Below are 23897 nucleotides of genomic sequence, written 5' to 3' on the forward strand. Positions count from 1 at the left end.
TCTAAATCTTTAGTGACATGCTTTATGTCATGTGCATTGTAAAGTGAAAAAGGAAATACAGTTTGGAAAACTGTATCATTCTAACTTGGTTTATATTTGTGCTTTCTTCCTGTGGATTCTAGTTTTTTGAAATTAATCAGTTGTAAGTTCAAAATATAGATGGTTTTAGACAGCCTCTTGATATAAGGAAAATCTATTTATCTTAATATCTGATAATCTATTGTTGGTATTAAACAGATTGAAATATTTTTTTGTGAATGGTTTTGATGACCAATTGTTATTTGGCGATTCACCTGCAATAATCAGCCGAGTGCTTTATGCAGGCTTTTTTTAGAAGCTAATTAAAGAAATGACACAACAATATGAAATATATTCTGGATAAAAATTATGGTGGACAATTCATCTTGATGTAACAATTCTAGCAAACAATCCTTACTTCTCCGGAGTGAGACAAGGCAATTTTTCTTGGAAATTTTGATTGATGATGGAATGTTTGGGTAGAAGCTTGGATCATGTGTCATGCTCAGAATTTAACCTATATTCATTTCACTACAACCTTGCTAAATGTCTGCTGGAGGTATGAATTGCTTTGCCTTATTCTGTGGGAGGAGGCTTTGAATCCAGGTTTGCCCTCACAAGTGCCTACCCATTACCAGGTCATGCTATGATATGGAGTGGAGGTGAAGAGGGAGGCTTTGAATCACAAGTACCTAGCCATTACCAGGGCACACTATGATATGGAGTGGGGGCAAAGAGGGAGGCTAGGCTTTGAATCTAGGTTTGCCCTCACAAGTGCATATCTATTACCAAGTCATGCTATGATATGGAGTGGAGGTCAAGAGGGAGGCTTTGAATCACAATTGCCTAGCCATTACCAGGGCACACTATGATATGGAGTGGAGGCAAAGAGGGAGGCTTTGAATCTAGGTTTGCCCTCACAAGTGCCTAGCCATTACTAGGGCATGCTATGATATGAAGTGGAGGCAAAGAGGGAGGCTTTGAATCACAAGTGCCTAGCCATTACCAAGACACACTATGATATGGAGTGACGCTAAAGACGGTGGACTCCTACCTCATGCTTGAAACTTTCCATGGCTTTGACTTGATGCCTATAATCTCTCTAGGCTCTGATGTAAACATGTAGATTGTTTGTGTACTTAGGTGTGGACTTTTTGTGATGGGAAAAGAGGGGAGATTAAACATTGTTAGAACATAGATGCTTGCTATTATCAATATTGTGAGAGTGTTGTGTTCTTTTGGGTGCTTTTTGTATTCTGCATCTTTGTTAATGTAGCTCTATGGCTTTTTGGTGCTTAATTTTCTTCGGTTGGAATGGGCACTCTTGATGCAGGAGCATGAGGTCTTTTCTATTTACCTCGATAGTCTGATGTAGGAGCATCTTGGCTGTCACGTTATCGTGTTGATTATGTTGGTTGCTGTTGAGTTATAGACATTGTCGAGTACCAGTAATTATTTAGTCATGCCGAGTTATGTTAAACCTTGGGTTAGCGTGTTATCCCATTTCACTTTGTAGTGTGTGTCGAGTTATCCAATATTGGCCGATTGTTCCTTCATGTGTCGAGTGTTAGTGTTTTTGTACCTTCTTTTGCTGAGTTTCTATGTTTGGTTTCAGTTTGGGCCGACTTTCCACATATCTAATTTCGTGATGAGTATTTAATATTTGTTAAGAGCTGACTTGTGGCTTGGTTATGCATTTAATGTAAGGGTTTATTTAGTTGGTAATTTGTATCAGGTCGACTTGTGGCCGTGCAAGTATTTAAAGGGGTCTTGGGTAGAGTCTTAAGCATTATTATTCGATGATGGATTATGGTTCAAGCATGGAGATGTAGAGAAGCATGAAGAAGTCATTTAGTTGAGGAATCTTAGTATGGAGTAGCTTGGAGGTAGAAGTTTGCATTTTAGTCTGGAGATCTATTCTTCTTTGAAAGATGTTTTCTTCTTTGTAATTGCTGTAACTTGGAGGTCGCACAATTGGGCATGTTGAATGTAAACTTCTTGATTCAAATATATAAAATATTGTCTCTCTCGCTCTGAATCTTGTTCCTCTTGTTCGTTTTTCGTTGTGTTTGTGTGCTGGTTTCTAGATCACCTCATTGTTGGGTACATCCAGATTCACGGTGCATTAGAGATTAGTTGTTCCTAAGTGTGCAAGTAGATCGCCGAAGTGTGAGGCAGTTTGTACTTGGACCTTGGTTGGGTGAAGTTTATCAAAGGGATTTGATTTCAGATGTCCTAGCAAGTTGGTGATTTGGTGTAGGGCAGCAAATCTGTGGATTTGGCCTACACTTGTAGAGGACTCACTGTTCGATCGTTGTTTGTGTAAAGATGGTTCGTGGAAGGAGAGATGCGAATCCAGAATTATTTGACATGTTGATAAAACTTGTAGCTGGAGTAGAAGCTATTGAGTTAGCGCAAGACCGTGGAAGACATCTTGATGATGTTGAGAGCAATGAGTATGATTCTTTTTGGGATGATTTACATGAGAGGATTGACGATCTGGAAGAGTCTGATTTGAGTTGGCATCTGAAGATTAGAAAGAAGATATGTTGGTTGGTTAAAGAGATTATGAAGAGAAGAAGACAAATTGTGGAAGTGCATGATGATTTTGTTGAAATTGGTGAATTTTTTTTGGTTTTCATGAGCAGATGGATAGATTTGATATGGAAATTGCAGAACATCTTGTTGTGAGCAATGAGATCATTGAAGAGGAGAGTTTCACTTATGTTGGTAAGGAATTAGAAGTTTCTATTATTCAGGATGATGTTAATGTTGAAATGGATGTGATTGCTGTCGTTGGTGATCTGGAGTTATATGTTCATTCTATTATGAATGTTATTGATTTGGATGTTGCTTGTGGTAAGATGGATTTACTTGCTGGTAATCTGGTTGAGGGTTTTAGAGATGTTATTGATGCGGATTTACACGATGTTGTTGTTGCTAATATGGATCTTAACTTATATATTTCTACTAAGATGATGAAGGATATGGAAGTTACTACAAATGTGGATTTTGATGATGTTGCTGATCTACATGTTGTTAGAAAAATGAATATAGATACTGTTACTAGTATGTACTTATATGCTGCTACTTTTATGGATATGAGTTTGTATGTTACTGTTGACTGGGTTTGTGATTTGGATAATGTTGTTGATCTAGTTTTCATGTATAAGAATGATGTTATGGATGATTATGATGATAAGTCGCAGATGGAGCGTTGTGATTTTCAGTTGAGTCCATATGTTGATTGGTTGGATGAGATTCTAATTTTTGAATGGATGAAGCATAGATGGTTGATTTTCAGATTTGATCTCTTTTCTCTAATGGAGTGGAAACCTTTTGTGAAGATGAAGCTGAGTGTAGAATTTTCTTTTGAATGCAAAATGTGGGACACATTTTTCTATTTACCTAGGGAGTCTGATGTAGGAGCATTTGAGGTATTTTCTATTTACTTTGGTAGTTTGATGCAAGAGCATCTTGGCCGTCACGTTATCGTGTTGATTCTATTGGTTGTTGTCGAGTTACAAACATTGTCGATTACCAGTAATTATTTAGTCATTGTCGAGTTGAGGTTTTTCACCGTCATGTTAACCCTCAAGTTAGCGTGTCATCCCATTTCACTCTGCAGTGTGTGCCGAGTTCTCTAGTATTGGCTGAGTGTTCTTTCATGAACCTTTTGATGCTGAGCATCAACATTTTTGTTCCTTCTTTTGCTGAATTTTTTTGTCTGGTTCCAGTTTGGGCTGACCTTGCGCATATTTAATTTTGTGATGGGTATTTAATATTTGTTGAGAGCTGATTTGTGGCTTGGTTATGCGTTTAATGTAAGGGTTTATTTAGTTGGTAATTTGTATCAGGTCGACTTGTGGCCGTGCAAGTATTTAAAGGGGTCTTGGGTAGAGTCTTAGGCTTATAGGCATTATTATCCTTGGGTTGACGTGTTATCCCGCTCATTTGTGTTCATTCTGCCAATTGTTGGCAAGTTGCAGTCATTCTCGATTTGACGTTTTCCGCCTTCATGTTAACCCTCAGGTTAGTGTGTTAACCCATTTCACTCTGCAGCATGTGTCGAGTTCTTCAGTGTGTGCTGAGTTATCCAGTATTGGCCAAGCATTCCTTCATGTGCCAAGTGAATTTGTTGATGTCGAGTGTCAGCATTTGGACTAGTTTTCTGTGTTTTGGTTCTTAATGGGAGCCAACTTGCGGAATTAATTCCGATCGCTACATTTATGATAAGATCTTGTCTTGGGATGGGTGCAAACCATTTTAAGGTCAACCTTTCTATTTTTTAATATTCTAGAATCTTATGTAAGTCGTTTTGGCAAGTATAAATAGAGTGTTAGGCTTAGGTTAGAGGTAAGCGAGAAGTTGTAGAGAAGTTGGAGTAGAACTTAGAAAGTTTGATGCATGTCTCTTGAAGTGCAAATTTGAAGTTGTATCTTGGATCTTGGATCTTGAATGTATTTGTATCTGGTCGTAACCCAGAAGGCCTTACAGTTGGCCATGTAGGTTGATTATTTGATGAATCAATAATAGTCTCTCTCTCTCTCTCTCTCTCTCTCTCTCTCTCTCTCTCTCTCTCTCTCCTCATGGTGTTGTTCGCTTTGTGTATTTGCTTCTATTGTGTTAATTTTGCAAAGTTGGTTTGGTTTGTTGGGTGTGCCTTTGGCCCTAGTTCTTCTTGCCCTTCTCGTGTCAACTCTATACTATCTTTGTATTCTTGCTTGTGTTCTTAATTCTGCATCTTCGTTAATGTAGCTCTGTGGCTTTTTGATGCTTAATTTTTTTTTCCGATTGGAATAGGCTCTCTATATTATCTTTCCGTTCTCGCTTGTCTTCTTATTAAAAGGACACAAGCTTTTGTTGGTTGGGGTGGTTTGAAGTTGAGTGTAAAGCAACTTTGAAGTGATGCTTAAGCAGTCTTCCGCTATCTTTTCCTAACAAGTCTTTGGTTTGGATGTAGGTTGAGTTTCAAGAATTTTCCTTTGCCATTGTGCACGTTACAACATGCATTGCTACTAGCAAGGGTTTGGTTGGTTACAAGTACTTAAAACTAAAAGACAATAAAAATTGATTCTAGTCTAGAAGCTGAGGTAACTGTGCTCTACTCCATTTCATCAGCTTATGGATTAAAATAAGCACATAATTAAACCAAATACTATTCTAAATGTGGTAAACAACCAATCATGCATGCAAAATTGTAAAGCATATATATCTGGGAAAACCTTTTTGGAGATTAAACTCCAGGAAGAGTGAGCTTCTTCTCAGGGCACTAATTCATAACAAATAGTAGTTTTAAATAGCCTTGGCAATATTGACAATACAATTTTACACTCTCTTTAGTAGCTATGATAAGTATGAGCATAATTGATTATGACGTATCTACATAAATGATGGTCTTTGAATGCCAACCTGCTTTACATGTTGAATCTTCTGTGAGGCTTCAATTGACTGGCCTACTCACTATCTTGTTGTGTAACTATCAATGTACTAACATGACATCCCAAATAGCCTTAAAACCTTGAGGACGTGCAACTTCTATTCGCTTGATCTATTCTATTTGATCACTAATGGCTCTCCTTAGCTCCAAACATTAGAATACTTTTGACATCTGATTATCCCCTTCGTCGATAATACCTCTTAATTTGACCTCAAAAGACCCTATCAATTGGATTATCCTCTCCTCCCTTTGTTCTGCCTCCTCTTCTAAATGGATTACATGTTGCTAAGGAAAAGTCATGGGTTGTTTGCTTGCTATAGCGAACCTCAAGAAAACAACATAATGGTCTAAGTTTTGCCTGTGCAGGATCACTTTGACATCCAACATTTGTGATTGTGCCTTGTTTGTTGTAGTATGGCTATTAGGTGAACACTAGCAATCTAGGCACAAAAAATCTTGTCCAAAATAATGTGCTCAATTGCCATGCAAGTTGTGAAAAAAACCTTTTCATAAAATGATAAAAACTGTCAATAGTGGGATAAAATTACTCGCATTGCTAGGAAATGTGAAGTGTTTTCCAATAGATGGGATTGACATGTTCCTTGAGTTATGAAAGTGGCACCTAGGTTTTCTAGTTTGTCTATAAATAGAAAATGAAGATGAATGGGAAAATGAATAAAGTGGCCTAGTATGGTAAGGGAACAAGTATCCAATACATACTGTCCCTTGTTTGTTCACCATAGTATTGGCTTCCATTCTAGTTTTTGATATTTTTTTCATAACTTCACTTCCATGTTACCATGCCAACAGTCCCCATGGAATCGATTGCCAAATGTCATGCACACCACTCCATCTAAAAAGTCTTAATTATTATTATGCACTAACAGATTGCATAAGTGAATCCAATACAAATTGTCCTCTCATATTGTACCATGAACTGAACTAACACTTGGGAAGGGTTCCCAAATCACTTCAGGCACTTGACATTGTTGCAAACAATTTGCAACCATTAGTGACTAGCTATATGCTATGAAATGTGAGTCTACAAATGGCTTAAACTAGTAGAGCATTCAACTATACAATATCAATGCAACATATAGATAGGTTAAAATAAACCTCAAATACCCAAAGAAAATGCAAACCTCATGAAGACTTTGGAGAGCTCCCTTGATGTGTTTGGTATGTCCAATATGGCTAGATGTATGCTCACTATGATTGTTCAAGTTGTAAAGGTTTTGTAGAGATTTGGGCATTGTAAGCCTATGAATGGTGGATTTGTTATTGAAAAGGCCTATACGGCTTTGCTTTAAATGGTGGATGATTCACAAAGGGATGAAGGGTCAATTTATAGCCCAAAGGAAGATGAAATGGATGGTGAAGATATAAAATGGAGGAAGGGTTGAGATGCATTTAAGAGGAAACACCTAGATTGTGTTTTGTCAAACTCACAACCTTGACACAAGTGTCACTAGAAGAGAGGATGTGAGAACATTGAGGGTTGAGAAGAGATGTCATAAATGCATATCTTGTCTCAAATCTCAAAGGTCAAGTTTGGAGGAATGTAACCATTGTGGAAATGGAAAAAGTGTTTAAGAAGTGTAGAGCATTTAAGAAAGACTTTAATGCATGTGGTTGAGATTGGAGTTGAAAGCGACATGGACTTGATTGGGTTTGAGTTGGGTTGGACTAGGATTGTGCAAATGTTTAGGGGAAGACTAGGTCTAGATTATGGGTGATTAGTGGGCAAGTGGGAGAATTAAGAAAAGACAAGTGAGAGGAGAGATAATGAGTGGAGGTTTAATTAGCTAAACAAGGGTGTTTAACTAATTAAATGGGGATTAACACATGTAAAGGGTTGGACTGTGTTAGAATCTTAGGTCAGATGGTTTAGAGGATGGTTAGGTAGGGATTAAAGTTAGAAGCCATGTGTTCAAATGAATTAAATTTATTAATTTAATTCACAAATGGATAGAAAATAGATAAATGAATTATTTATACCAAATAGGAATATTTGTTTTTGATTAGGGAAAACAGGTTTTGAAGGGTTCCTAAAACCCTTTACAAATCATAAAATTTTCAATGACGCCCAAACCAAACAAAACAACAGCCCAAAGGTGAAACAAATAGGAATATTTGTTTAATTAATAGAGGAAGGGAGATTAATTAATTAAATAGTCACGAGTTGCATATTTAACTATTTAATTAATTAGAATGTAATTAATTAATGGATTGACATAAATCAATTAAATTAATAAATATTTATTTAATAATATTTAGAAGAGAGTTAAATTTTATTATAAAATTAGTAATTCGATTTGGGTGTCTATAATTTGCCCCTCTTTGAAATGATGTTATAATAAAATTATTTTAAAATCGTTTAAAATTTTGGTGACATACTATAGAATGGTGTGTGTTAAACAGAGTGATGCCCCCTTGATAAGGAGGACAAGAAAGAAAGAGGAGTTTGGGCATTGTCTTGAAAATAAATTTGGCCTTGGTGTGATGGAAGAAAGGGGGAGTGAAATATGACGTAGAGATGCAATCAACATGCAAAGCAAAGGTCCTAGGAAGAAACATGGTGAGAGAAGATTGCCAAGGGTTGAGAAGGTGAAAAAATGTGCCCTAACAAGGGTCCTTATATGGCCAAGAGGTTAAAAACTGACCTCATTTGCATTTTGAGCCATTGAGAAATTGAGAGTAGAGCCCATTTGATTTTTTAGAGATAGATTGAGAGATTTCAAAGATGACCAACACAGGATGATCCAGGCACTTGATGAACGTTGTGAGGAGTGTTCATTGACCTTGTGAGGAGTGCTCATCGTCATTGAGTGGATGATAGATGTGAGTACCCAAACCTAACATTTTCCTTTATTTTGTTTTGCATTTAATACTTTTGTATGGTAGAAATTTGTGTTCTTGTGGGTTCAAAATCCATGGGAACAAGATTGAGCTTGGTGGGATCATGATCTCGTCTATTTTGCAAATATGAGGGGTTTTTGCATTTTTTGCAGAGGGTTTGAATTTTTCATGAAAATGCATTCCCACATTCATAGAAGCATGAAGTCAATTAGCGAGAACATGATCATGTAGACTGAGGATAGGTGGTATTGTGGTTTTGTTGGCCAAGAAAGGATAAACTAGCAGGAACACATTCCTGCTAGCAAGGAAAAATCTAGTGGGAATGTGGTTAGAAGTGGTGATCTAGAAGAATGGTAGGGGAAGTGTGGGGGGGGGGGGGTGGGGGTGATGGGTGGGGGGGGGGGGGGGGGTGTGCTAGTTAGAAGAAAAAGATAGTAGGGTAGGAGGATGTTAGTACCCATACCCGAGATGGATTGGTATGGTTTTGCAAGCCTGGAGACATGCTAGTGTCATGAGAGCGACATGTAGTTGTGCTTAGAGCGATGAGTTAGTTTACACTTACAGATCAAGTGAGGGGAGATTGGATAGGTCTATGGTTCTTGGTGAGGATGTCCCATCAATCGTGCCAAAATGTATGTTATAAGATACGATACGATAAGATAATATTAATGTCCAACAAGAGACCACAAGACGAGTCTATGAAAATACCCAAAGAACTTGAAAACCTCATGTAGAACTTAGTAAGCTCCCTTGTGTGCTTGTCTAAGATTGTTGGATGTATGCTCACTATGATTTCTCAATCTTTAAATGTTTTTGGGAGATTTGGGAAACATAATGACTATGAATGATGGGTTATTTTCTTCAAAAGGGCATTATGACTTTGCTTTAATTGGTGGATGATTTGTGAAGGAGCGAACGACCAATTTATAAGCCAAAGGGAGATGGAATGCACAACAAAGATGGAAATTGGAGGAAGGGTTGATATGGATTTGAGGTGAAGCACATGGATTGTGCTTTATCAAACTTATAGCCTTGTGACAAGTGTCACAAGAAGAGAGAATGAGTGGATATTAAGGGGTTGCAAAGATATGCCATAAAGGCATGTCTTGCCTCAAATCTCAAAGGACAAGTTTGAAGGAATGCAACCATTTTGGGAAGTGGAAAAAGGGGACACATGTGTAAGAGGTGTAAGGGATGTATAAGGGCATTTAAAGAAGACTAATGCATTTTGGTTGGGATTGGAGTTGAAATTGACATGAAGTTGACCTACGTTTGGGTTAGTATTTCCTAATCCATGGACTAGGATTGTGCAAATGATTAGGAGATGATTAGACTTGGACTAGGGGTGATTAGTGGGAAAGTGGGAGAATCAAGAAAAAACAAGTGGGAGGAGAGAGAATGGGTGGAAGCTTAATTATCTAAACAAGAGTGTTTAACTAACTAAATGAGGATTATCATGTGTAAGGGGTTTGTTTGAGTTAGAACCCTAGATTGCATGGTTTAGAGGACAGTTAGGTAGCGGTTAAAGTTAAGAGCTATGCGCTGAAATGAATTAAATTGATTAATTTAATTCACAAATGGATGGAAAATAAAAAAATGGATTAATTAAAACAATAGAAATATTTTCTTTATTAATAATAGGTGAACTAATTAAGTAAATAATCAAGGGTTGCATATTCAATTAATTGAACTATAATTAATTAGGCGATTGACATAAATCAATTAAATAATAAATATTTAGTTAATAATGATTAAAGGAGAGCTAAATTTGATTACAAAATTGATACTTAGATTTAGGTGTCTACACTACTAATAATTGATATAACTTTAAACTCTTAAAATTTATTTAAATAATTGAAAATGCACTTGTATTAATAAAATTTAATTTAAAAAGTTACGTATGCACTAGTAGAAATATAATTATTTTTAACCTTACCTCACATCATCATTGCAACCCTTACACATAGAATACCATTGCATGTGAGCCTTGCAATGATAACCTTGGCTAGCCTGCTTGAATAGATCCAATTTTTTTTGTCATACCTACCAAAATAAAAAAAAACTTTTGTTTTGGAGAAGTTTAACTAGTCAAAACACTAGAGGACTATTGACTGCTTCTCATGGGATTGCGATTTTCTCCACATGGCGTCCTTAAAACATGATGAAGGCATCAAGGACATAAAAAGTAGATTTCACAAATGTTGGCTATGGAAAACGATATATAGACACTCGTTTGGATGCATAATATCAAATTGGAAATTGAGGACTAAAGTAGGAGGTTATATAGGGATATTATTTGAAGACATTGCCCCCTATTCTAGCTACAAGATAGCAAAACATATTCATTAGGAATATAGATAGAAGGGAGATAGCAAGATATATTCATTAGTGATATAGATATAAGAGGTGAGAGTGATCTAATGTATAATGAGATACAAGAAATGCAATGAGTTGTCTCTTGGTATATGAATGTAATTAATTGCAATTTCTTTGTATATGTTATCTTGTTATGTCTTACAATGTGATGTCCCCTTCTAGCTAGAGACATCACTTTAGCTGGTGATTAGCCTATCAGAGACCCTCGTAGGCTAATAAGATTGGATAGAGGGTCACCTTGGTGTGGAGATCCTCCAAGGACCAGAGCAGAGTACTCTTTTGGGTTGCCAGAGTTTGTTTATGATGAGTTTTCCTTTGAGTTTGGCTTGGTCAGGCTATTTTTAGCAATTTTGGAGTTATAAAGATAGACCCCTACTATTTTTAGAAAAGGGGTATGGTCATATGCAGTTCTATCATGTTAGCTCCCAGTCCAAATGACATTAAAAAATGTTGAGTAATAATGGAGATATTAATGTTTATTTAGTTAAAATAAACATTATTGGTTTTGAGCCTATATTGTTAAGTTATAATATATAACTTAAGTGAGGGTCATGGTATCATAAAAGGGGCCATCGTTTCAATTAATTGTGGGTCCAAGCTTATGGAAAAATTAAAAGGGGTTTTCTAAGTTTTAATGTAATAACATTTTTTATGTTATTATTATATCTTTTATCCCAGATTGAGCGTGGAGACTCATTCTGGAGTTGAGGAGTCCTTATAAACAAACCTTGTCTTCCTTCAAGAGCAGGTTATGAGAATTGCTTAAAAACTTTGCCTTGTGAAATTTCTTGAAGTTGTGGCAACAAGGGTTTCTACAAGTTTAAGAAGAATTCAGACTGTGGAGAACGTAGTATCTTCAGAGTTGATGCAATTTGAGGGTGTGAAATATCACTTGAATTTTGCCTGTGAGTTGACTTCATTCCGGAGTCAATATTGTGTTTAGTAGGAAAGAATTGGATGAATTTGTTACAGGTTGGAAGGGGTTATAACAGCAGCTACAGTGCTGTGAACAGTACAACGCTACAGTGAATTAAAAATCAGAGATTTAATATTGCGGTTTTTGATAGGCGCTGCCCAAGGAGGAAGCAACTAGCAGCATGGTTGCGTATCAGAGACAAAAATCAGGTTTTTTTCAACTATTAATGATGATGTTTTTAATGTATGCTTCCAACAATAAGTATTGTACTTCTTTTCATCAACTCAAAAACCCAAAAACAGCTTAAAACATTCAAAAACAAACCAAAAACAATTATTACACCTAGGGAAACAAACAGTGATCAGCGTAGAGCCTATTTGGGGTTCTTACATACAACTACTATAGTATCTATCTTTCCTCCTTGTCACAATAGTCTTGAGTTTGGGGTATTGAAATAAGTCCTTTTCTTGTAGAACTCTTGATTGTATTCGTTAGATTTCTTGCTAACATTGTCCATTGTCTTATACAACTGTTCCCCTTAGATGAAGGATCTTCTAAAATTTCTGACAATTTAGAGGAAAGCATTCTTTTAATGTATATCCATTATTCAACGTTTAGTACTTGTAACAAAGAAATTGTAGGTGTTAAATGCCAACAAGCATATGAACAATAGATACTAATAAAAGAAAATAAACAAAAGCAATAAAAAAATTCTGACTTGCCATAAACATTGACATTAGCTTGTGAGATCCATAGAGCTCTACAAATTGTCCTTACCTCATTAGATCCCTAGAGCTCTAGAAATAATAGGTGCATAATCATGAATCAAATGCTCTCAAAATATTGTTGTCTTGCTACAACCAATGTAATTTTTTTTTTTTTTTCATGGCTCACATTATAAGTAATGCACTATTTCGTTGGCTCCACTCTTATGACTCATCCTAACTCCATAAACTTAGCGTGGAGTTCAAATCCAAACATAAGAGAACACAATGGATAATTTAATTGCTTGCAACCTTTTTTTTGGATGGAGGGTTCGAACCTGCGAGGTAGTCCAACAAGGCATGAAGCCTATAAGCTACAAACCAACCATGACCACCACAAAAATGTTTTAGGAAGCTGCTATGGGCCCACTTGTGCCTGAAAACCTCTTTGGCTTAGAGCCAAGGACCGAGAGGCATTCACATTGCCAAAATCTCTTGAGGCACAATCTTGGCCTCATCCTTTATGATGTTGAAGCTTTGCACTCGACAAGATTTGATCCCTGGTGGGCTCTTCATGAGGCATTCAAATTCACCAATAGACTTATTGCATATACTATAATATAAAGAAAACTAATTGAAAACAACACTAAAGCAACTTGGCCCCTAGATCACAATATCTTCTAAGACTCCTAACAAGTTATCTTCCTTGAGCCCTTTCGACCATTTCACTTTTGGACTCTTCAATATAAGGGTTGATTTTAGGGATATATATCTTTGAATGCTATAGTAAAGTTGACTTTGGAGGTATTAAAGGATCTCTTCCCTTCATCGAAGTATTTGGAGGATTGATATTTTATGGAAGATTGTCCATAGAATAAAATATGGTTGTTCTAAACATGCACGTGTTTCTTAGGTCTAGTTTTTGGGTGTTCAAAATGTTAGGGAGGGTCTAGTATTTTCTAATTAGTTGGCTATTTTTTTTGTTACTAGTTTGTACTCAAATGTATGTGTTGTTAGTAGTGTTTGGTGTGGGATAACATGGTTGTTGTTGTGGGATTTTTTTTCTATTTTATTTTTAATTGTACTTGATGTTTCATTTTGTAGAGGATTTTGAGACCAGTTTGATTTTTTTTCTTTCGTTAATTAAAACACAAAATGGTTTCTATTTTAGACCTATGATAAAGAAAATGTAAGCACAAGAATGATAAAAAAGAACTTACTTTTCATTAAACATATCTTTTGCACAAGTGATATGCTCAAAGTGATTAGTTGATTGTTGAACATGAAGGTTGGTCATTAAGTGCAACATCATAACCTTTTGCATGTATTTCTTCTTGAAATAGTTCACGGAGGAGTGAATTTATCATTTTCTAATGACTAATATGGATGGATAGGATTAGATCTTGAGCAATGAAGGGAACAAATCGATCGATTTATAAGGAAGCATAAAAGGGTAACAAGTGGTAACATATGATTGACACAAATAATAGGAAAAAGATTTAAAAAGAGATGGAGGGTGGAGATTTGTCCAATCTTGATGTAGGGTGAAGATTGAAAATGTTGTTTTTTTGCTATGTGTTCTTCGATCCTTGTCTAAACTTGATTTTTTTAATATTAAACAAAGTGTTCAGAGAATATACAAATAATTATGACACAAGGAGAGATTGAATAGGTAGGGCCAAGGGCACATCTAACTATCCAAACACCTTGCTGAGTAAACACAATAGAAGCAAACACACAAAGAACAACACCAAGAAGAGAGAGAACAACAAACTTATATTGATTCATCAAATGATCAACATACATGCCCAATTTTAAGGCCTTTTGGGTTACGACCATATACAAAATATAACTTCAAGATCTATGATCCAGCTTCAAATTCACAATTCTAGAAACATCTTCTCTGACTCTCTAACTCCTACCCTAAACTAAACCAAATACTTGTACTTATACTTGCCAAAATGACTTACAGAAGATTCTAAATCATTACATGAAAGAAAGGTCAAACTCAAAATGTTCAACACTCATCCCTAAAAAAGATCCTTTCATTAAATTCATGATCCAAATTAAATACAAGAATCTTCTCAAACTAAGAACCAAATACAAACAACTTGGTCAAAGAAGGACCTGAGCATCAACAAACAACAGGCTCATTCGGTGCATGAAGGAACACTTGATAAGCTCTGAACAACTTGGTTAACCCTAAAGGAACTCGGTCAACACTGATAAGCTCGGTTAGCATTGAACCACTCGGTCAACACTGTAACTGAGAAAGCTCCGAAAGAACTAAATCAAAACTATAACTTGAAAAGCATATACGAACTTGGTCAACACTGGAGAGTTTGGTCAATGTAGTTGGAACTCAATTAAACTGCCATAATGAAAAAAGTGCATGATTATGAGGCAACCTAGGATGCTCCTGCATTAGACAACCGAGGTTGAAAGAAATGATTCTCCTAAATCATGCAAGTGTCACAACCTGTGCTGAATCTAACTCAAATTGAGAAATTCATGTAGCGTCTTCAACTAGTCTATTCTTCCACTTCACCAAATACTCATAGTAATCTTTTCCTCTTGTACTCTTACCAACTCTCTGATCCAATATTTGTTCAACCTCTTCAATCCGCTTCTTGGGACAATCATTAGATACAATAACTTCATTATCTGACTCATGATACTTACACAAATCAACAACATTGAATATAGGAGATATATCCATGTCATCAGGTAACTCAACTTCATAAGCATTACCACTATCAAACTTCCTCAAGATCTTACAAGGTCCAAAATTCTTTATCTTCATCTTATTGTATGTTCCAATAGGAAATCTACCTTTCTTCAAATGAACCATCATCTTGTCACCAACTTCAAAAACATAATGCCTTCTAGATTTATCAATATTCTCCTTATACTTCTGATTACTTTGTTCCAACTTCAACTTTACTTTCTTGTGCAAAGAATTCATAAAACCAACAAATTCTTTCCCTTCATCAGCAACATCCCTCAAATCTAATATTCCTCTAGGCCGCATTCCAGTAACAATCTCAAAAGGTGTTTTTCTAGTACTCCTATTCACAAAATTATTATATGAAATTTAGCTTATGCCAATACCAACTCCCAATTACTTGTCTTATCTCCAACTAAACATCTCAACAAATTACCCAAGAATTCTATTCACAACCTTTGTCCATTTTTCTGTGGATGGAATTTAGAACTAAATCTCAACTTAGTATCCATCTTCTTCCACAAAGTCCTCCAAAAATAAGAAACAAACTTACTATCTCTATCAGAAATAACACTTTTTTGTAATCCATGCAATCTAATAATCTCTTTGAAGAAAATCTCAGCAAGATGCACAATATATGATGTCTTCTATCATAGTATGAAATGTGCCATCTTAGAAAATCTATCCACAACAACCAATATGGAATAATACCCTCTTGCTGTCTTAGGTAATCCAAAACAAAATCCATACTAATGTCACTCCAAGGTTTCTCAGGAACAGAAATAGGTGTATGCAAACTAGTAGTCTGACTTACTCCTTTTGCAATTTGACAAACTCCACAACTCCTTACAAACTTTTGAACATGCTTATACATTTGTGGCCAATAATACTTGTCCTTCAACAAACTCAATATCGACTTATCAATTCCAAAATGTCCAACAAATCCACCACAATGCTTTTCCTTAATCAAATTAACTCTCATAAACTTCTTGGTATACATAACTGAATTTATTTGAACAACATACCTTCTTGAATGAAATAATCATCATACTTACTCATGTGATATGATAGTTTTGGTTCTTTGCACTCTCTCCAAACCTCAGAAAAATTAAGGCCAACATCACACAACTCCTTCATTTCATCAAAACCAAGAACTTCAACCTTCATCTCAGTTAATAAAGAATGTCTTCTGCTCAATGCATCAACAACTTGGTTAGTAACTCCACTTTTATGCTTTATCACAAATGTGAAACTTTGCAAGTACTCAACTCACTTCATATGCATTTGATTAAAATTATGTTGACTTATCAAATACTGTAAAGCTTTATGATCAGTATACAACACAAAGTCCTTAGGAATCAAATAATGTCTCCACTTCTTCAAGGCTTGAACAATAGCATCAAACTCTTGTTCATACACATAGTACTTCCTTTTAGCATCATTCAACTTCCTACTAAATAAAGCAATATTTTTACCTTCTTGACTCAATACAGATCCTATTGCACTGCCACTTACATCACATTCAACTTGAAATACCTTATTGAAATTGGAAAAAGCCAATACAGATAACTCAAAATTTTTTTTTTCAAAGACTCAAAACTCTTATCAGCTCCATATGTCCACTTAAAATCTTTTTTATCTCCTCTCATTGTCTCAGTCATAACATTACAAATATAACTAAAATTCTTTATAAACTTTCTAGAAAAACTAGAAAAACCATGAAATGATCTTTACCTCACCCACATTCTTAGGTGTAGGCCATTCTAAAATTGCTTTAACCTTTTCAGGATCCATTCTTGGACCATCAACTGAAATCATAAATCTCAAATACACAATCTTCTCTTTCATAATGGAACACTTTTTCAAGTTAATCATCAACTTTTCTTCTTTCAATCTCTGCAATACTTGTCTAACATGCTCAAGATGTTCTTCCTTAGTCTTACTAAATATCAGATTATCATCCAAATAAATAATCACAAACTTACCCAAGAATCTCTTGAGAACTTCATTCATCAATCTCATGAAAGTATTAGGTGTATTAGTCAAACCAAAAGGAATTACCAACCATTCATATAACCATCTTTTTTCTTGAAAGCAGTCTTTCATTCATCACCTTCTTTGATTTTGATATGATGATAACCACTCTTCAAATCAATCCTGGTAAAATAATTTTATCCACTCAAACAATCCATTATGTCATCCACCCTTGGCATAGGAAACCTATATTTCACTGTGATCTTGTTAATAGCTCTAGAATCAGTACACATTCTTCATTCTCAATTTTTCTTAGGTGCTAATACAATATGTAGGTGCTAATACAATATGTACAACACGTGGACTCAAAATTTCTATGATCAAACCTTTCTGCAACAACTCATGCACTTGTTTGTTAAGTTCATTATCTATAGGTGTCAGTCTACATGGTGCTTTGTTCGGAAAACTATCTCTAGGAAGCAGGTCCATACAATGACTTATACTTCTTACTGGTGCTAAACCATCAGGTATATCCTTTGCAACAATTTCTTTATACTCATTCAACAAATTTATAATTTCTACTGGCACTTAGTCAATACTACCAGCTTTTGCTGTCACTTTGTTACTACTAAATTTTGTCACTTGGTTATTACTGTCTATCACTCGGTTATAACTATTTTTTGCCACTTGGTTACTACTAGCACAACTTGATCTTCTAGGGATTATGGAAGAATAGAATTGGTTGTTCTTCATGTCCTTTTCAAATTTCTTTCCATTAACCATGCAAATTCTCACAGTAGTACAATTAACCTCATCTAGACTTTGAATCAAAGGCAACAATACTTTCTTTCACCCATTCACCCAAAGAGTATATTGATTCAATCTTCCATCATGTATAGCATATCAATCATATTGCCAAGGTCTACTCACTAGAATATGGCTATAGTCCATAGGCATAACATCAAATAGAACTTCATCAAAGTAATTGCCAATCTTGAACTTCACAACACATTGTTCAGTTACTAATATCTTATGCTCATTCTTGATCCATGAAACATGATAGGGTTTAAAATGCTTTAGCCTCTGCTACTGCAACATTGTAACCAACTCCTCTGATGCAAACTTTGTTGAACTTCCATTGTTAATGATCACCTTGCAACATTTTCCAACTATCTTACATTTGGTCTTAAAAAGACTTCTCCTTAGAACATGTTCCTCATCAAGTCCCTTATTACACAAAGTTCTTCTCACCATCAAATTTTGTCTAGCCTCAAGTCCACTTGGTGAACCCTCAATTTCTCCTTGAATCATAACATTTCTATTACCTTGTTCATTCTCACTAGAGGATCTACACTCAAAGGATCTATGCCCTTCTTTTCCACATCTAAAACAATTACCATTAAACCACCTCTAGAATAAGAATTACCTTTTCCTCGATAAGAACTAGTACCTCCTGGGCAAGAATTACCACCTTTCCATTTGGTCTTTCCTTTTTCATCATCCTTCCATTATGATTTTTCTTTATCTTGCACAACATTGTCAGATCTACCACCTTCTCCATAAGATCTACCTCTACCTCTCTAGAATCGACCACCTCTACCTCTTTGTCTTTAGTCATGATTCTTTGTCAAGATCTCCTCCTCTTTAAAGGAATATTGGTATGTTTCTTCCACACTTTCTAGTTTCACAAAACTTATCTCATCTTGAATTCTCGATCTTAATCCATTTACATACCTTGCCACTTTCTCAACCTTATTATCCACATGTCCAGATCTGATGTCCAATCTATAAAATTTTCCAATGTACTCCTTTGCACTCATGCCCTTTTGTCTCAAATTTTGCATCTTTCTGAACAAGCTAACTTGGTAATCAACATGACGAAACTTCTTCTTCACCTTGTTCACCATTTTTAGCCAAGTCTTGATCTTCTCCTTTCCTCTCCTCTATCTATTAGTTTGCAAATACTCCCACCATAGTGAGGCATGACCTTTCAACCTAGTGACTGCAATTTTCACCTTTATACTATCAGGAGTTTTTTCAAACTCAAAGAACTTCTCCATACCAGAGAGTCCAATCCAACATAGCGTTGGTATCCAATCTTTCATCATAAGGAACAACTTCTACAACATTCTTTGAATGTTCCTTAGACAACACTCTCAACAATCTTTCCTCATCTTGATCTTGTTCAGGTTCTATATTAGCATTTGGTACTATTGTCTCATCATCAGTCACATCATCAATATGTGCTCCTCTTCTTGGTTTGTCTCCACAACATGTAATCTAGCTATAATTTGTCTCAACATGTCCATAATAGAAGTGTCATCATTTCCTCTACCCCGAACCATCTTCTCAAACAGGTTCCTGCAAGATTGTAACCCTCTGCAAGTTGTAGGTCAAATCCTCATATTTTTCACCCTAAAACCAAATCCAACTTAGGGTTCTACATGATCCAATCTCCACAAGGACAAACTATTGGGGTATATATGGGAAACAAGATATTGAGCGGGGTGGGGGGAGGGGATCAGAAGCTTAAAATTTTGACTTTAAAAATCAATCTCATTAAATCATACCTAATTCATAATTAAAACTGTAATGCTGGAGCATAAAAAAAGGTTTTTCACATCCATAATAGTTCAACACATAACAAAATGATTTGGTTACCTAGAAACACTTCAAAATGAAGGTAAAAATGGGGTGGGGATGAAACCCACAAATCTTCACTATTGCAACAATAAAGTTAACCTGTTAAGGTTACAATGTTTGATCATAAGATATGATCTACCTAGTGAGAGGTTTGTCTTGTTAAAGACTAAAAGACTATTAGGTCTTGCATTGTTAGAGGGCTTGACACTTACAATAAAGTAAGGATTTTTTTAGAAGATTTACATAGGCCTATTAGGACCACTCCGTTAAGAGATTTTCCCTATCTCAATTATAAAATAGATAATTTAGTACCTGACCCTCAGTGTGCTCTATAAGTTGATCTTGGGTCTCCTCTTTCCCTTATCTCTGATCTAATTCTCCTAATCAAATAAATATGTTTAGTCCTTCACTGATATGATTTCTCTCTCTGCTAGATTTGACTCTTCAACTCCTTCACATGTGTGTTTCCTTTCACATTTCATCCCGCTTATGATTCTAGGGTTAGAATCCTCCTTAAATAGACTTCGTGTGAAGCTTCTAGATCTTGATCAAAATTTAAACTTCATCATCATTTGCCATTTCTATCCCTTTTTCTATTTGGTTGAATTATTTCTTAGGAATCACCACCTTCTACGAATGATGCATAAATAGAATCTGATCTAGCTCTACAGATATTAAATCTTATAGAAATGTCGGCCATAATGATTTCCATATGATTTTGTGCCATTAAAAACTCACATAACAAAATTATATTGCTCGACACTTGAGTGCTTTTAACACTCGGTCATGTATGATTTTTCTCAGCTTCTATAAATTTGTGTGCTCGACACTTAATAACTTCTCAATATGCTCAGTTGTCATTAAATTAATCGGCTCATACTATGTTCATCAACTCACATTTGACAATCATTGTTGCTTGTTCTAAGTGTAACTTTCTCAACTTTTACAAGATAACTCGGTTGTAGTGATGACCTTGTAATCTTGCTTAGTGAATGACTTGCAAATAACTAAGTGCTTGGTCACTAATTGGTAACATCGGCTTATAGATCAAATTATGGCAAAACAGACTTGATTCCTCTTCATTTCTTTTTCAAGTTTCTTTCCATTAACCACACAAACTCTCAAAATAGTACAATTAACCTCATCTAGACTTTCAATCAAAGGTAACAATACTCTCTTTCTCCCATTCACCCAAAGAATATATTGATTCAATATTCCATCATAAGGAACAACTTCTACAATAGGCTTTGAATGTGCCTTAGACAACACTCTCAACAATCTTTCCTCATCTTGATCTTCTTCAGGTTCTGGATTAGGGTTTGGTACTATTGCCTCATCATCACTCACATCATCAAGATGTTCTCCTCTCCTCTGGGATGTCTCCACAACATCTAATCTAGCTGCAAATTGTGTTAACATGTCCATAATAGCAGTGTTAGCATTTCCTCTACCTCGAACCATCTTCTCAAATAGTTTCATGCAAGATTGTAACCCTCTGTAAGTTATAGGTCAAATCCTCAGATCTGCCACCCTACAACCAAATCCAACTTAGTGTTCTACATGATCCAATCTCCACAAGGATGAACCTCAAGCTTTGATACCACTTGACACAAGGAGAGATCGAATAGGTAAGGCCAAGGGCACAGCTAACAGTCCAAACATCTTGCTGAGTAAACACAATGGAAGAAAACACACAATGAACAACACCAAGGGGAGAGAGAACAAAATATTTTTATTGATTCATCAAATGAATTTGTAAGGCCTTTTGGTTTACAACCATATACAAAATAAACTTCAAGATCTATGATCCAGCTTCAAATTTGCAATTCCAAAAACATCTTCTCTGACTCTCTAAGTCCTACCCTAAACTAAACCAAATACCTCTACTATACTTGCCAAAATGACTTATAGAAGATTCTAAATCATTACATAAAAGAAAGGCTAACTTCAAAATGGTCAACACTCATTCCTAAACAAGATCCTCTCATTAAATTCATGATCCAAATTAAATGCAAGAGTTAGCTCAAACTAATAACCAAACACAAACAACTTGGTCAAAGAAGGAACATGAAGGAACACTCGGCCAATTTTGAACAACTTGGTTAACCTTGAAGGAATTTGGTCAACATTGATCAGCTCGGTTGGCACTGAATCACTCATTCAACACTACAACTTGGAAAACTCTAAAAGAAATCAATAATAACTGCAACTTGACAAGCACGTAAAAACTAGGTTAACACTAGAGAGCTCAGTCAACATAGCTAGAACTCAGTTAAACTGCCAGAATGAACAAAAGTGCAAGATTACAAGGCAACCCAAGATGCTCTTGCATCAAATTAATTACTTGTCTAAACTTGATTTGTTTATTCATGATGAAAAATATTTTAGAGGAATTAAATAAATATTAGACAAATTTAATTTGTGAGAATTTGAAAAGATAGATTCATTTAATTAAGGTGGGAACATGAGTAGAAATGTTGAATTGGTTAAACTAAATAATTAAATTAAAATAATTTATTCCACTAATGTTGAAAGAAACTTAAGATGGGTTGAATAAACAAACTAACATTACTATACATTTATTTCTAATCTTATAACGTTAAAAGTATAACATTATAACATTTAACTACAACATAAAATAAATAAAACAATTGGGATCACAAGCTTTACAAAACAAGATTCAACTAAGTTAGTTGATCTAGACGACTACCTAACTATAACATAAAGTACAAACAATTAAAAACATACATAGAAACATTCTTGGAAATGCCCTACAAGAAAATATTGGAGACTTTTTATAAAATAGTACAAAGAAATCCATCAAGCTTGAAACTTAAGGAGCTGACTTGTACATTTGATCCCTCTTTGTTGAAGTTGCAAAACTCAGTTATATCACAATAACTTTAACTAATCTTTAGCTCTCAAACTAGAAAGTTGAAGAGTTTGTGTAGTTGTATGGAAAATTTAATCTCTCCTTGAAGTTGCAAAAATTGATATTTAGTGTCGTTCAACTATTGTGGTGTTTGGTTCTATCCTATGCTCAATCATTATTTGTGAACATACAAAAACTATTTGGATTTTAATGTCAATGTTCAACAAATCAAACAACTGAGAGGGGTGGAGGGAGGTGGATTAGTTATTCCAAAACCATACTAAGCTTTTTTTTGTTTTAATAAGGTCACAAACCATATAATGCTTATACTAACTTGTATTCTACAAACAACCACTTTTAATTTTTTTTAATAATAAATTTGAACAAGAGAGATAAAGAATCAACACAATGAACACCATATTTTACACAAAAACCCAAATTGGGAAAAACCACAAAGAAGCTAATTCTAATGAAATGAGCACTAGTTAAGGTGATTTTGTATAGATGACTCACTACTAGTTTTTTCATTGTGATTTGGCTCACTACCAGTTAGGCTAACTACCCTTAAACAATAGATATATAACAACATAAATATTTTATAGATAAAACATGAATTGATAGAGTTGTATCCAAGTATGCATGAAACAATTATACTATTTAGCTTAGTTACCACATCTAATAATAGATCATATTTCTCCCACAATAATCTCACACATAGTCTCATGATCCTATTTAGATATGTATGTAAGACCCTTCTTTATCTCACAATAATCCCCACATAGTCTTATTCTTACATACATTACCATTCATTACTTTCTCACAAAATCACACTATATCACTATTGAGTGATTGTTTTGCATGATGCCAACAACCAAAATCCTTAGAATTTTTTCTCTTCAAAATTTGATCAAATTGGCCAACTCTAAGGTTCTGGACGGTTGTTTTTTAAACTACTAGGTAGCTCAATTAAATACATGTATATGTTCACACAGAGGCCTTTGTTGGTATCTATAAATCCTACAAAAATTTGAAGAAATACAACCAAAACTTGATATCTATTTTTTTATATAAAAATAAAATAAATGATGAATGAAATCTCTAACAATGCAGCTATATGAATGCCTATTCTAACCATGCGTTCAAAGAAAATAAAAGAGTTTGGGAAACAAGAAGTTGAATGGAAATTGATGAAATGAAATTCCTAATGGACATAAGTCATAGCCACAATGCGTTTGCGAATCAAATCTTCAAAAGAGATCAAGAATAAAACAAACAAAATTATGAGTAGCATGTCCTTAACTCCATCGATGCAATCGTCTAGGGGGAAAATGAAAATCATAGTATGTTTCACAACTCATTGAATCACATAG

The sequence above is a fragment of the Cupressus sempervirens genome, chromosome 3 (genome assembly GCF_028749045.1).
Source record: "Cupressus sempervirens isolate cs-2001-9-10 chromosome 3, ASM2874904v1, whole genome shotgun sequence".
Taxonomy (NCBI): Eukaryota; Viridiplantae; Streptophyta; class Pinopsida; order Cupressales; family Cupressaceae; genus Cupressus; species Cupressus sempervirens.